This window comes from Pleurodeles waltl, chromosome 3_1 (genome assembly GCF_031143425.1).
Source record: "Pleurodeles waltl isolate 20211129_DDA chromosome 3_1, aPleWal1.hap1.20221129, whole genome shotgun sequence".
Classification (NCBI taxonomy): Eukaryota; Metazoa; Chordata; class Amphibia; order Caudata; family Salamandridae; genus Pleurodeles; species Pleurodeles waltl.
In genome coordinates, this window is record NC_090440.1 from 1,515,834,024 (window position 1) to 1,515,846,071 (window position 12,048).

Sequence of the window (12,048 nt, forward strand, 5' to 3'; positions counted from 1 at the left end):
AGCTGGCCTTGATTCAGTGTTTTTTTTTTTTTTTGAGTGGTGCATTCAGCGGTGCATTCAGGGTCTGGCTTCACATGTTCCTTTTTCTTGCCTTTCCTGGTAGCTGTCTGAGCAATTCTTTCAGGCTTCAGACCTTCATGACTCCCTTCCTGGGTAGCCATAGGCCTGGTGGTCACACAAACCCAGTCATGTAGCCCTAACAGTCCCAGGTGTTACCGGAGCTCTGCTTCCTTCCAGGCAGAGTGCTGAAAGTCATTTCCTAACAAGTAGACTACAGGCATAGCACGGCGCACAGCAACCTTCAGAAGACCTGAGACCCCACCCACGCACTCAAAGGAAACAAGAGCTATGGGGTAGTGGGTCTCCCAGTAATCTGCTACCACAACCTGGTGAAACGTACTAGGTATCACCTTCTCTGAGGAACCCAGATGATACCTGAAAGTAGTTATACAAGCTCCTGTATTATTCAGGGCCTCTTCTTCCTGCCCATAGATGGTGACCCACTGCCTATACTTTGAAGTATTGGAAAGTACATGGGCTTTTGCCATCATATTTACATCGCCCATGGACACTAGGTTAACCTCAGTAGTATCCCCACACTAACTGGGGACATTTCCTCCCCAACCACTATGCTGACTATACCCTCTGACAACTGGGAAGCAGTACCCTCTTGGAGCACTTGGCATCTTCCATCACAAGCCCATACTAATAGCACTTTAGGACAAACTTTCTAGTTTTCTTATCTGTAAGATTTTTTTCTGGTGGCCGGATTGAGCTTGCAACCCTCTCTCCTGTGAACTGTTTTGGGGGCCTTAAGATAAATCCTTGGTTTTATTTTTATCTCCCTCCTCTTTCTTATGTTGGGAACCTTTTGGAAGCCGTCCCAGACACCTTCTTAGAAAATCGGGTGCTGATTTGCTTTCCACAGCTCTGAAAAACAAGAATGGAGCATGTGCTCCCTTAACATTAGGTTATACAGCCAGTAAAAATCATACAATTTGTTGACCTTCACCCAGCCCTTTAGTGCCTTGCTGGCCTAATCAAAGAAATCCACTGGACTGATTTGGGAGCTTATGGCTGTCTCTGAACCTCTGAAAGTACATTTACAGGGGCCAGCTCAAACTTAACAACAAGGATTGCCTTCATGGGGATATACCTGGTCTGAGTCTCTCCCTCTAGTGTCAAGAGCGTGTCCCTCCCCTCTGTGTTCATGTCTTTTCACAGGCTACCCCCCAGTACTCTTCATGGACCTTATGTACCCTGAGTGCAACTTTATAAGCAACAAACTACATGTCTATATCATCTCCCACTACATAGTGAGCACCAGCTCCTGTGGTATGGAGAAACTCACCTTACCAGCAGATAAAGTCGGCATGCTGCCACCAACATGTGGTTTGCCTTTCGCTTCAACTACATCATGTTTTTCATTCTCCAATAGTAGCTTTTTCTCAGCCAAGCCTGCTTTGCCTCCATGGACAAGTTATCCTCCTTTTCTATTTTAAGTTTAGCCATCTCTAGCCTGAGCTTTATCTCTTCCCTCCTGTTCTCTGTCTCCCTTGGAGCAGACCCCAGCACGCCCACACTGCTCTATGCATAGGACTTAAATTTTAATCTTAGAAGGTGGATACATCCCTCTTCAACAAGCTGCATACCAGGATCCTCCTAATAGTCCTACTCTGATCCTTCCTCATCATCTCCTTACTCCTCATCATCTGTTGGTGACTGGTGGGCCTCTACCAATACCCTTAAGTCCTTTTGAAGCTCCACCTTCCTGCTGCTCCTTTTTGAGGGCAGCTTCGTCTCCTTACTAACTCCTTGAGTTCAGCCACAGTATAGCTCTTCAGGTTGACAAGCTCAAGCTTCATCCTTGCATGTGGGGCTAAAGACACTGACAGGTGGTGTAGGGATCCATTTAGAAAAACATAAAGGACAATCAGGGAGAATTTAAAACTCAAAATGGCCTTAGATATGGAATGGTAGTATACACCAAATCACTGTTAGGCACTGCATAAGCACAACTGTTTCCTCATTGCTGAACACAAATGTTAGAATTTGGGTTATTAGTTGACTGTGGTAGAAGCCCTGGCCCAGCAGCAACCACAATCCTAGTCAGGGTAAGGGATGATCAACCCCCATATAACTTGTATTCAACGCCCTGGTAGCTTGGCACAGAGCAGTCAGGTTTAACTTATAGAAAATGTGTAAAGTATTAGTGCAACACTTCAAACATTAAAACAGTGAAACCATTATAAAAAATAAAGCAAGGCTAAAACAACAAAAATCCAATCAGTCGAACCAGAGTTGTGATTTTTTAAAGAATAAACTGCAAGATTCAGCCTAAAAGCATAAAGTGCCTACCACAGCTCTCTCGTCACAATGGACCAAGTCAAAGTCAAAAGTTCAAGCCTACTGATATGGAGCTCAGGATGGATACAGTCCCAAGTTATTTCAGCTGAAGTTTTACTGTCTCAATTTTTGGGTCAAGAGTCCTGTTTGTGTGGAAGATGTTTGCCAGGAATAATAGAGTGTTGCTGGCGATAGTTGATGAGGTGCGAGGAGCAGGACGGGTATCGTGGATGGGTGGGCTGGAGCCTCACATTGGTGTGCCATAGAGCTTGTTTTAGGGTAGTGTGAAAGGTTTGACCACACTGGGTGCTGACATGGAGGGTAGGCAATGACCTCAGGGGAGGGGCTGTGTATACCAATAATTTAGGATTTAAAAGCACCTGCTGCAAATTTCTTCGTGTGCCCAGCTTTTAGGCAGCAATAAAAATGTCAAGATCACTCTTGTGATTAATGTTCCTGCTAGGGAGAGATCAGTTTGTTGTTAAGTGGCAGTTTTGACTAACCATAAAGTAGTGCAAAGAACAGATCTGTGTTTTATGTCTATAGCTGAGTAGATTAGTCAACTCAGCAAAGCACAGTCACAGACAAAGGGGCAGTACTCTTCTTCCAGCTCTTCAGCTCTTCTCCTTGGCAAAGGTTCCTCTTGATTGTAGAAGTGATCTAAAAATCTAGGGTTTTGGGCCACTACTTATAGTCGTTTCTGCCTTTGAAGTAGGTAAACTTTAAAGGAAAGACTTTGGGGCATATTTATACTCTGTTTGCGCCATATGTGCGTCAAACATTTTGACGCACATTCAGCGCAAACCATGGACCATATTTAAACTTTGACGCCCGAGCCTGTGGACGTCAAAATTCCTCTGTGTGCGTCATTTTTGGGATGCGGGAAACTGCCTTGCGTTAATGACATGCAAGGTAGGCGTTGCCCCCAAAAAATGACTTTAAGGCCTGAACGCCTTATTTATACTCCAGCGTCATTTTGACGCACAGGAGAGAGCAGGCCTTAAAAAAACGGTAGACAGCCTGATGTGTGCCGTTTTTTTAACGCCTGGGTGACGGTAGGCGTTAAGGGACCTGTGGGCTCACTTCCATGGTCTCTGACTATGGAAGGAGTCCAGAGGTGCCCTTCGCTGCCCCCAGGAACTCCCTCTGCCACCCTCGCATACCCCTGGAGGACACCCATGGATGGGGGGACCCATCCCAGGTAAGTACAGGTAAGTTCAGGTAAGTATTTTTTTTTATTTGTTTAAAGTGGCATAGGGGAGCCTAATTTGGGGCCCCCTACATGTCCCTGTGCCCAATGACCATGCCCAGGGGACAGAAGTCCCCTGGGCATGGCCATTGGGCAAGGGGGCATGACTCCTGTCTTTCCTAAGACTGGAGTCATTTCAATGGGGGTTGTGCGTCAAAATATGGCGCAAGTCTGGTTTGAGGCATGATTTTTGCCTCAAACCTGGCTTGCACCATTTGTTGAGGCACGACCCCCATTTTCCCCTACGCAGGCGCTGCCTGGTTTGAGTCTTTTTTTTTACTCAGACCAGCCCGCAGCGCTGGCTAATGTCATTCCTTAAATGAGGCGCCCGCATGGCACGTAGGAAGGCCGTTAGCCGGTGGTAACATTTTTGACGCAAACCAGCGCCAGCGCTGGTTTGTGTCAAAAAGTGTAAATATGGGCCTTTGTTCTTCGCAAAATCCTGTCTTGCCCAGGCCTGGCTCCAGACTCACACCAGGGAATTGGAGACTGTATTGTATGAGGACAGGCACAGCCCATTCAGGTGTAAGTGATCACTCCTCCCTCCACTCTTGCTCAGATGCCCCATCTGGATATGCAGGCTACATCCCAGCTCCCTTTGGGTCACTGTCTAGATGGGATTCACAAACAGCCCAACTGTCAGTCTGACTTTCTAAAAGTGGCATTTTCAAACTGACAGTTGAAAAACCAACTTTATCAAAAGATGTATTTTTATATTGTGAGTGCAGAGACACCAAACTCTGCATTTCTATCTGCTTCTAAAGGTAAACTGTACTTAAAAGTTATTTAAAGGTAGCCCCCATGTTAACCTATGAGAGAGATATGCCTTGCAACAAGGAAAACCGAATTTGGCAGTATTTCACTGCCAGGACATGTACATCACATCAGTACATGTCCTACCTTTAACATTCACTACACCCTGCCCATGGGGCTACCCAGGGCCTACCTTAGGCGTGCCTTACATGTATAAACAGGTAAGGTTTGGACTTGGCAAGCGGGTACACTTGCCAGATCGATTTAGCTGTGCAAGGCTTCACACACAGACACTGCAGTGGCAGGTCTGAGACATATTTACAGGGCTACTCGTGTGGGTGGCACAACCAGTGCTATAGGCCCACTAGTAGCATTTGATTTACAGGCCCTGTGCACCTCTAGGGCACTTTAGTAGGGTCTTACTAGTAAATCAAATGCACCAGTCATGGAAAAGCCAATTACACATACAGTTTACACAGGGAGCACTTGCACTTTAGCACCAGTCAGCAGTGGTAAAGTGCTCAGAGTAACAGAAACAGTGTCCAGAACACAGTCAAAACATGGGAAGCAGAGGCAAAAAAGACAGGGGAGATCACACCAAGGATGCCAGGTCAAACAGCATTCATTTGGTAATGTATACTTGCACTAAAATGAAAATTGTGTATGTCTTCGATTTATGTTCTATACAGGTATGTCTACAATGATGTTTGACACAGATTTCTTACGGACATATGTATGTCACAAGTTGTTTTAAAAAATATTACTGCAACAAGTATTTTACTGCACTGGTTCAGATTTAATGTTAGGTGACTAAATAATGTACACAAGCAATATGTAATGCTTGCTTTTGAGTCTAGTGACAACAGGGTCATGTTTCTTTCGTGGTCCAGTAGCAAAAGCAGCGTCAGGACTCGTACAGTCGGGTCCAGTTGAAAACAGAAGTGGAAATGGGAGAAAATGTGGGTTTTGCCTCATTTCCCTTCCAATTTGTAAATTCAGGTGTGGAGGTAACACCACTACAGGTGCCTTGGCAGAAAGGCACATCGTGATTCGCTTGGCAGGAACAGTGGCTGTAGTGCCGCCACCAGCCACTTTATCCAGTGGTGCGGTCAAGGCCGGTTGAGATTTCTGGCAAAGTCGTCAGTACTCACATGGTCTCTCGTCTATGGGACCCCCACCATCTAAATTGAGCCGGTAGACAACCAAGGCGGGAGACAGGTGTTCCAAGGGAAAATAATCAGCAGGACTGTTACCGTCAAGATCTAAATCAGGCCCTTAATCTTAAACACATAGAAAGCCAATGAATATGCTGAGTCTCGAATCAGTAACTATAAGAGCAGTGGATTCATATTTTGGTATTAATTTGAAAAAAATTGTTTGGGTAAGTAATCAGGTTATTTGTTGACAGGGGTGAGAGACCCCTCAAGTAATAAACACAGGCCTTGTGTTTATGAACCACAAAGATCAGTAAATAAACCTGTGTTTAACGCTTGGATAGCCTGGCATAAAAGCAGTCACGCTTAACTTAGAGGCAATGTGTAAAGTATTTATGCAGCACTCCAGCAGTAATGAAGTGGAGCACAAGATGAGACAGTTCCCAAACCGATTTAGAAAAATCAAGTACAATTTATTAAACAAAAATGACACTAACATTACAAGAATCAAATAAGTAGAACTTTAGTTATGAAGTACTAGGTGAAAATAGTGACAAAAAGCACAAAGCGCCACTCAGATGTGTGTATTCACCATAGACAGGGTTAAAGTAACATGTACAGAGTGACCATGAAGGAGTAAGGGTCTGATGCAGATACCAGGTTCATCTCAAAAAGGGGAGTGCAGGCAGAAAGTCAGGGGGAATACCACACCAAGAATGTTAGGTCTAACAGTTTGCCTAAAATACGAGTAGATTTCTGAAGTACTTGGCTTAATTGGATGTCCAAACATCAGGAGCCAGGGAGGGATTGGCTTTAAGTAAAATATGTGGGTCACTGTTCATACAGGGAAGATGAGTATTCAGATGTCATTTAGCCTCATATGTTTATTTAACATTTTAATTAACATTTTAATTGGCTAATGTCATTCCTTAAATGAGGCGCCCGCATGGCACGTAGGAAGGCCGTTAGCCGGTGGTAACATTTTTGACGCAAACTAGCGCCAGCGCTGGTTTGTGTCAAAAAGTGTAAATATGGGCCTTTGTTCTTCGCAAAATCCTGTCTTGCCCAGGCCTGGCTCCAGACTCACACCAGGGAATTGGAGACTGTATTGTATGAGGACAGGCACAGCCCATTCAGGTGTAAGTGATCACTCCTCCCTCCACTCTTGCTCAGATGCCCCATCTGGATATGCAGGCTACATCCCAGCTCCCTTTGGGTCACTGTCTAGATGGGATTCACAAACATCCCAACTGTCAGTCTGACTTTCTAAAAGTGGCATTTTCAAACTGACAGTTGAAAAACCAACTTTATCAAAAGATGTATTTTTATATTGTGAGTGCAGAGACACCAAACTCTGCATTTCTATCTGCTTCTAAAGGTAAACTGTACTTAAAAGTTATTTAAAGGTAGCCCCCATGTTAACCTATGAGAGAGATATGCCTTGCAACAAGGAAAACCGAATTTGGCAGTATTTCACTGCCAGGACATGTACATCACATCAGTACATGTCCTACCTTTAACATTCACTACACCCTGCCCATGGGGCTACCCAGGGCCTACCTTAGGCGTGCCTTACATGTATAAACAGGTAAGGTTTGGACTTGGCAAGCGGGTACACTTGCCAGATCGATTTAGCTGTGCAAGGCTTCACACACAGACACTGCAGTGGCAGGTCTGAGACATATTTACAGGGCTACTCGTGTGGGTGGCACAACCAGTGCTATAGGCCCACTAGTAGCATTTGATTTACAGGCCCTGTGCACCTCTAGGGCACTTTAGTAGGGTCTTACTAGTAAATCAAATGCACCAGTCATGGAAAAGCCAATTACACATACAGTTTACACAGGGAGCACTTGCACTTTAGCACCAGTCAGCAGTAGTAAAGTGCTCAGAGTAACAGAAACAGTGTCCAGAACACAGTCAAAACATGGGAAGCAGAGGCAAAAAAGACAGGGGAGATCACACCAAGGATGCCAGGTCAAACAGCATTCATTTGGTAATGTATACTTGCACTAAAATGAAAATTGTGTATGTCTTCGATTTATGTTCTATACAGGTATGTCTACAATGATGTTTGACACAGATTTCTTACGGACATATGTATGTCACAAGTTGTTTTAAAAAATATTACTGCAACAAGTATTTTACTGCACTGGTTCAGATTTAATGTTAGGTGACTAAATAATGTACACAAGCAATATGTAATGCTTGCTTTTGAGTCTAGTGACAACAGGGTCATGTTTCTTTCGTGGTCCAGTAGCAAAAGCAGCGTCAGGACTCGTACAGTCGGGTCCAGTTGAAAACAGAAGTGGAAATGAGAGAAAATGTGGGTTTTGCCTCATTTCCCTTCCAATTTGTAAATTCAGGTGTGGAGGTAACACCACTACAGGTGCCTTGGCAGAAAGGCACATCGTGATTCGCTTGGCAGGAACAGTGGCTGTAGTGCCGCCACCAGCCACTTTATCCAGTGGTGCGGTCAAGGCCGGTTGAGATTTCTGGCAAAGTCGTCAGTACTCACATGGTCTCTCGTCTATGGGACCCCCACCATCTAAATTGAGCCGGTAGACCACCAAGGCGGGAGACAGGTGTTCCAAGGGAAAATAATCAGCAGGACTGTTACCGTCAAGATCTAAATCAGGCCCTTAATCTTATACACATAGAAAGCCAATGAATATGCTGAGTCTCGAATCAGTAACTATAAGAGCAGTGGATTCATATTTTGGTATTAATTTGAAAAAAATTGTTTGGGTAAGTAATCAGGTTATTTGTTGACAGGGGTGAGAGACCCCTCAAGTAATAAACACAGGCCTTGTGATTATGAACCACAAAGATCAGTAAATAAACCTGTGTTTAACGCTTTGATAGCCTGGCATAAAAGCAGTCACGCTTAACTTAGAGGCAATGTGTAAAGTATTTATGCAGCACTCCAGCAGTAATGAAGTGGAGCACAAGATGAGACAGTTCCCAAACCGATTTAGAAAAATCAAGTACAATTTATTAAACAAAAATGACACTAACATTACAAGAATCAAATAAGTAGAACTTTAGTTATGAAGTACTAGGTGAAAATAGTGACAAAAAGCACAAAGCGCCACTCAGATGTGTGTATTCACCATAGACAGGGTTAAAGTAACATGTACAGAGTGACCATGAAGGAGTAAGGGTCTGATGCAGATACCAGGTTCATCTCAAAAAGGGGAGTGCAGGCAGAAAGTCAGGGGGAATACCACACCAAGAATGTTAGGGCTAACAGTCTGCCTAAAATACGAGTAGATTTCTGAAGTGCTTGGCTTAATTGGATGTCCAAACATCAGGAGCCAGGGAGGGATTGGCTTTAAGTAAAATATGTGGGTCACTGTTTATACAGGGAAGATGAGTATTCAGATGTCATTTAGCCTCATATGTTTATTTAACATTTTAATTAAATTAAATAAATACATGAATAATGTATCTTTACAACCATGACATTTTCCAACCAATTGCATCCAACAAAAGACAAAACAAGCAACGTGCCCATCTAGTTTGGTAACAAGACTGAGACAGTCTTTTGGTACCTTTTGAGGGCAGAGCAATATGTCAATCCTAGATATACATCAGTTTATTTCTGTAGGACATGCCTAAACTACAGGAATCTGTAAATGTCATGCCATATTTCACAAATAAAAGATTACGTGGCTTCATGCTTGCTGGCCCCCAAATACCCTTCTTATGATATAATCCTAATCAAAATCAAATTGTCTGAACTGCATTAACTACCTGAGTTCCTCATTCTGTCACCTATCCAGTGAGGAGTCTCATTAGTAAATCTACCAGTACATCCAAGCATGAACATAGGTCAGTTTCCATTTGAATGATTGTAACCTTGGACTCCAGTCAAGTGTTGGGAGTAGAATGTAGAGGTAGTCACCATCTATCATTGCACATCATGTCAGAATCTACCACATAAAGACAAATATTTTGGCATAGAGTGATATTGTATCATACTCCACCCACAAAAGCCTATTGTCAACACCAGGACAGTGCGCGCTCTCCGGGCAACATAATGCAAAATGACAAACCTTATGCAATGTAATACTTCATGCATTGTGTGCTGATATTGCATATTAACTTTTTGCATTGCAGGTATTTACCTTGAAATGTCATTAATGCTGTTAATAATGTATTGTTCATTTTCAAGCCTTTCTTGCAGCCTGGCTGGGTTTGGCATGTGGGTGGGGCTTGGGTCTATTTAAGGAACCCAGCCCAGCTCCACGTGCTCACTATTCAGAGGTCCTGGTGCAGAGCAGCAGCATTTTCCTGGCTCCTGTTCCAGAGGCCTACTTGGACATTTCCTGGCCCTGTCCTTATTATCTAGCTGATCTTCAAGCAGGGTGGTAAGACGGAGGTAGGGTTAGGCCCCCGGACTCCGTTTCTAGAAACATTTGAGTTTTTGGCTTTGTGATTTTCAGTGTGCGTGATTTATTCTTGGCACTTAACCCTTGCAGTTCGGATCGGCATGATGTGCGATCATTTTGAGGCATTTGAATCTTGAGGGTTGAATAGGCAACAGTGTGCTCAATTCATTCTTGGCAATTAACCCCTGAAGTTCGCATAGGTCGAGTGCGCGATCAATTCGAGGCATTTGAATATTGATGGTTAAATCGGCAACAGTGTGTGTGATTCATTCTTGGCAATTAACCCATGCAGTTCGGATAGGCAGAGTGCGCAATCATTTTGAGACATTTAAATCTTGATGGTTGAATCGGCAACAGTGTGCGTGATTTATTCTTGGCAATTAACCCTTGCAGTTCGGATCGGCGGAGGGCGCGATCATTTAGAGGCATTTGAATCTTGATGGTAAAATCGGCAACAGTGTGCGCGATTCATTCTTGCCAATTAACCCTTGCAGTTCGGATCGGCAGAGTGCGCAATCATTTTGAGGCATTTGAATCTTGATGGTTAAATCGGCAACAGTGTGCGTGATTCATTCTTGGCAATTAACCCTTGCAGTTCGGATCGGCAGATTGCACGATCATTTTGAGGCATTTGAATCTTGATGGTTGAATCGGCAACAGTGTGCGTGATTTATTCTTGGCAATTAACCCTTGCAGTTCGGATCGGCAGAGGGCGTGATCATTTCGAAGCATTTTAACCTTGATGGTCGAATCGGCAACAGTGTGCGTGATTCATTCTTAGCAATTAACCCTTGCAGTTCAGATCGGCAGAGCACGCGATCATTCCAGGTATTTGAGTCTTGATGAGCAGTCTGGCAATAAGGTGTGCAATAATTTCTGGGCAATTGAATCTTGAAACTCAGGTCAAACAGAGTGTGATCTTTCTAGACAAAACAAGTTTAGTCAGTTTGCCTGTCCTACAGTATCACTCATGAACCCTATAGCAGTTCATTCTTTGGGAACAAATGTACTAATTGATTCTTGTTAAGATGTAATTGCTATTCTAAGGACTAACTTGAGAGAGTTCAATGTTCAGAGCATATGATTATAAAAAGGTTACGTTATTGAAAAGTTCTTGATCTCTCAAATTATTATAGTATAGATAATTAAAACAAAGTTCATGAAGATTAATGTGAATAACCTTGCTATTGTGTTCTTAACTCTTGCTTCCACAGGTCTCCTTCCCCGCTGTTCCCAACCTAAAACCCCATCCCCCACTTTACCATTCTTTAACTCTGTGCTATGATAGCTAGTAGAGTTTGGAGCTGCCAAGAGGTGGACATATTGGGAACAGAGGCAAACCCCGAGGATCCTGTCTCGCTGACACTGGCAATCATGTGTCATCTCTCCAACATTTTTCATTCCACTTAGAATCCTGCACTCATTCCTCCCTCAAGGTCCCCCTCAGCCACTCCTGCCCTTTACCCATCTCGTAGCTCTGTCACCATCAGTGCCCAGGTAGCTAAATCATCTTCCAATCACTCATCTTTCCTTACATGCTTCACTCTTATTACCTCTCCCTGTGCCCATTGTAGGAGGCTAGTCTGGTTTGCAGTGGGTACCTTGGGTAAATACACCTTATACCAGGTCCAGTTATTCCTTATTAGTGAAGACGTAGTACTCTAGCAGCTTAGGCTGATAGAGGTAGTTATAGCAGAGCAGCTTAGGCTGAACGAGGAGACATGCAAAGCTCATGCAGTACCACTTGTAGTTACACAGTACTTATACAAAAGTAAAGAGAATACTCAGTGTTATCAAAAATAAAGGTATTTATTTGGGTGACACAGTCCCAAAAATATTTTAGAGACAAGACTCCTTCTGGAGGTAAGTACTATACACAATATATATACTAGACACCAAAATCAGACAAGTAAATAGTCATAGAACAATGCTAAGAGTAGGAAATCCTAAAGAATGCAATGGGAGAAAATAGGTCTAGGGACAACACAAACCATATACAAAAAAAGTGCAATGTGAATCACGATTTCCCCCCTAGACAAGTGTAGTGTGGAGAATCGCTGGGTGAGTAAAAATACAGTAAAGGTAAGTAAATGACCCCACCCCAGAGCCCAGAAAAGCAGGAGTAAAGTACTGCAAGTTTCCTTATGACACA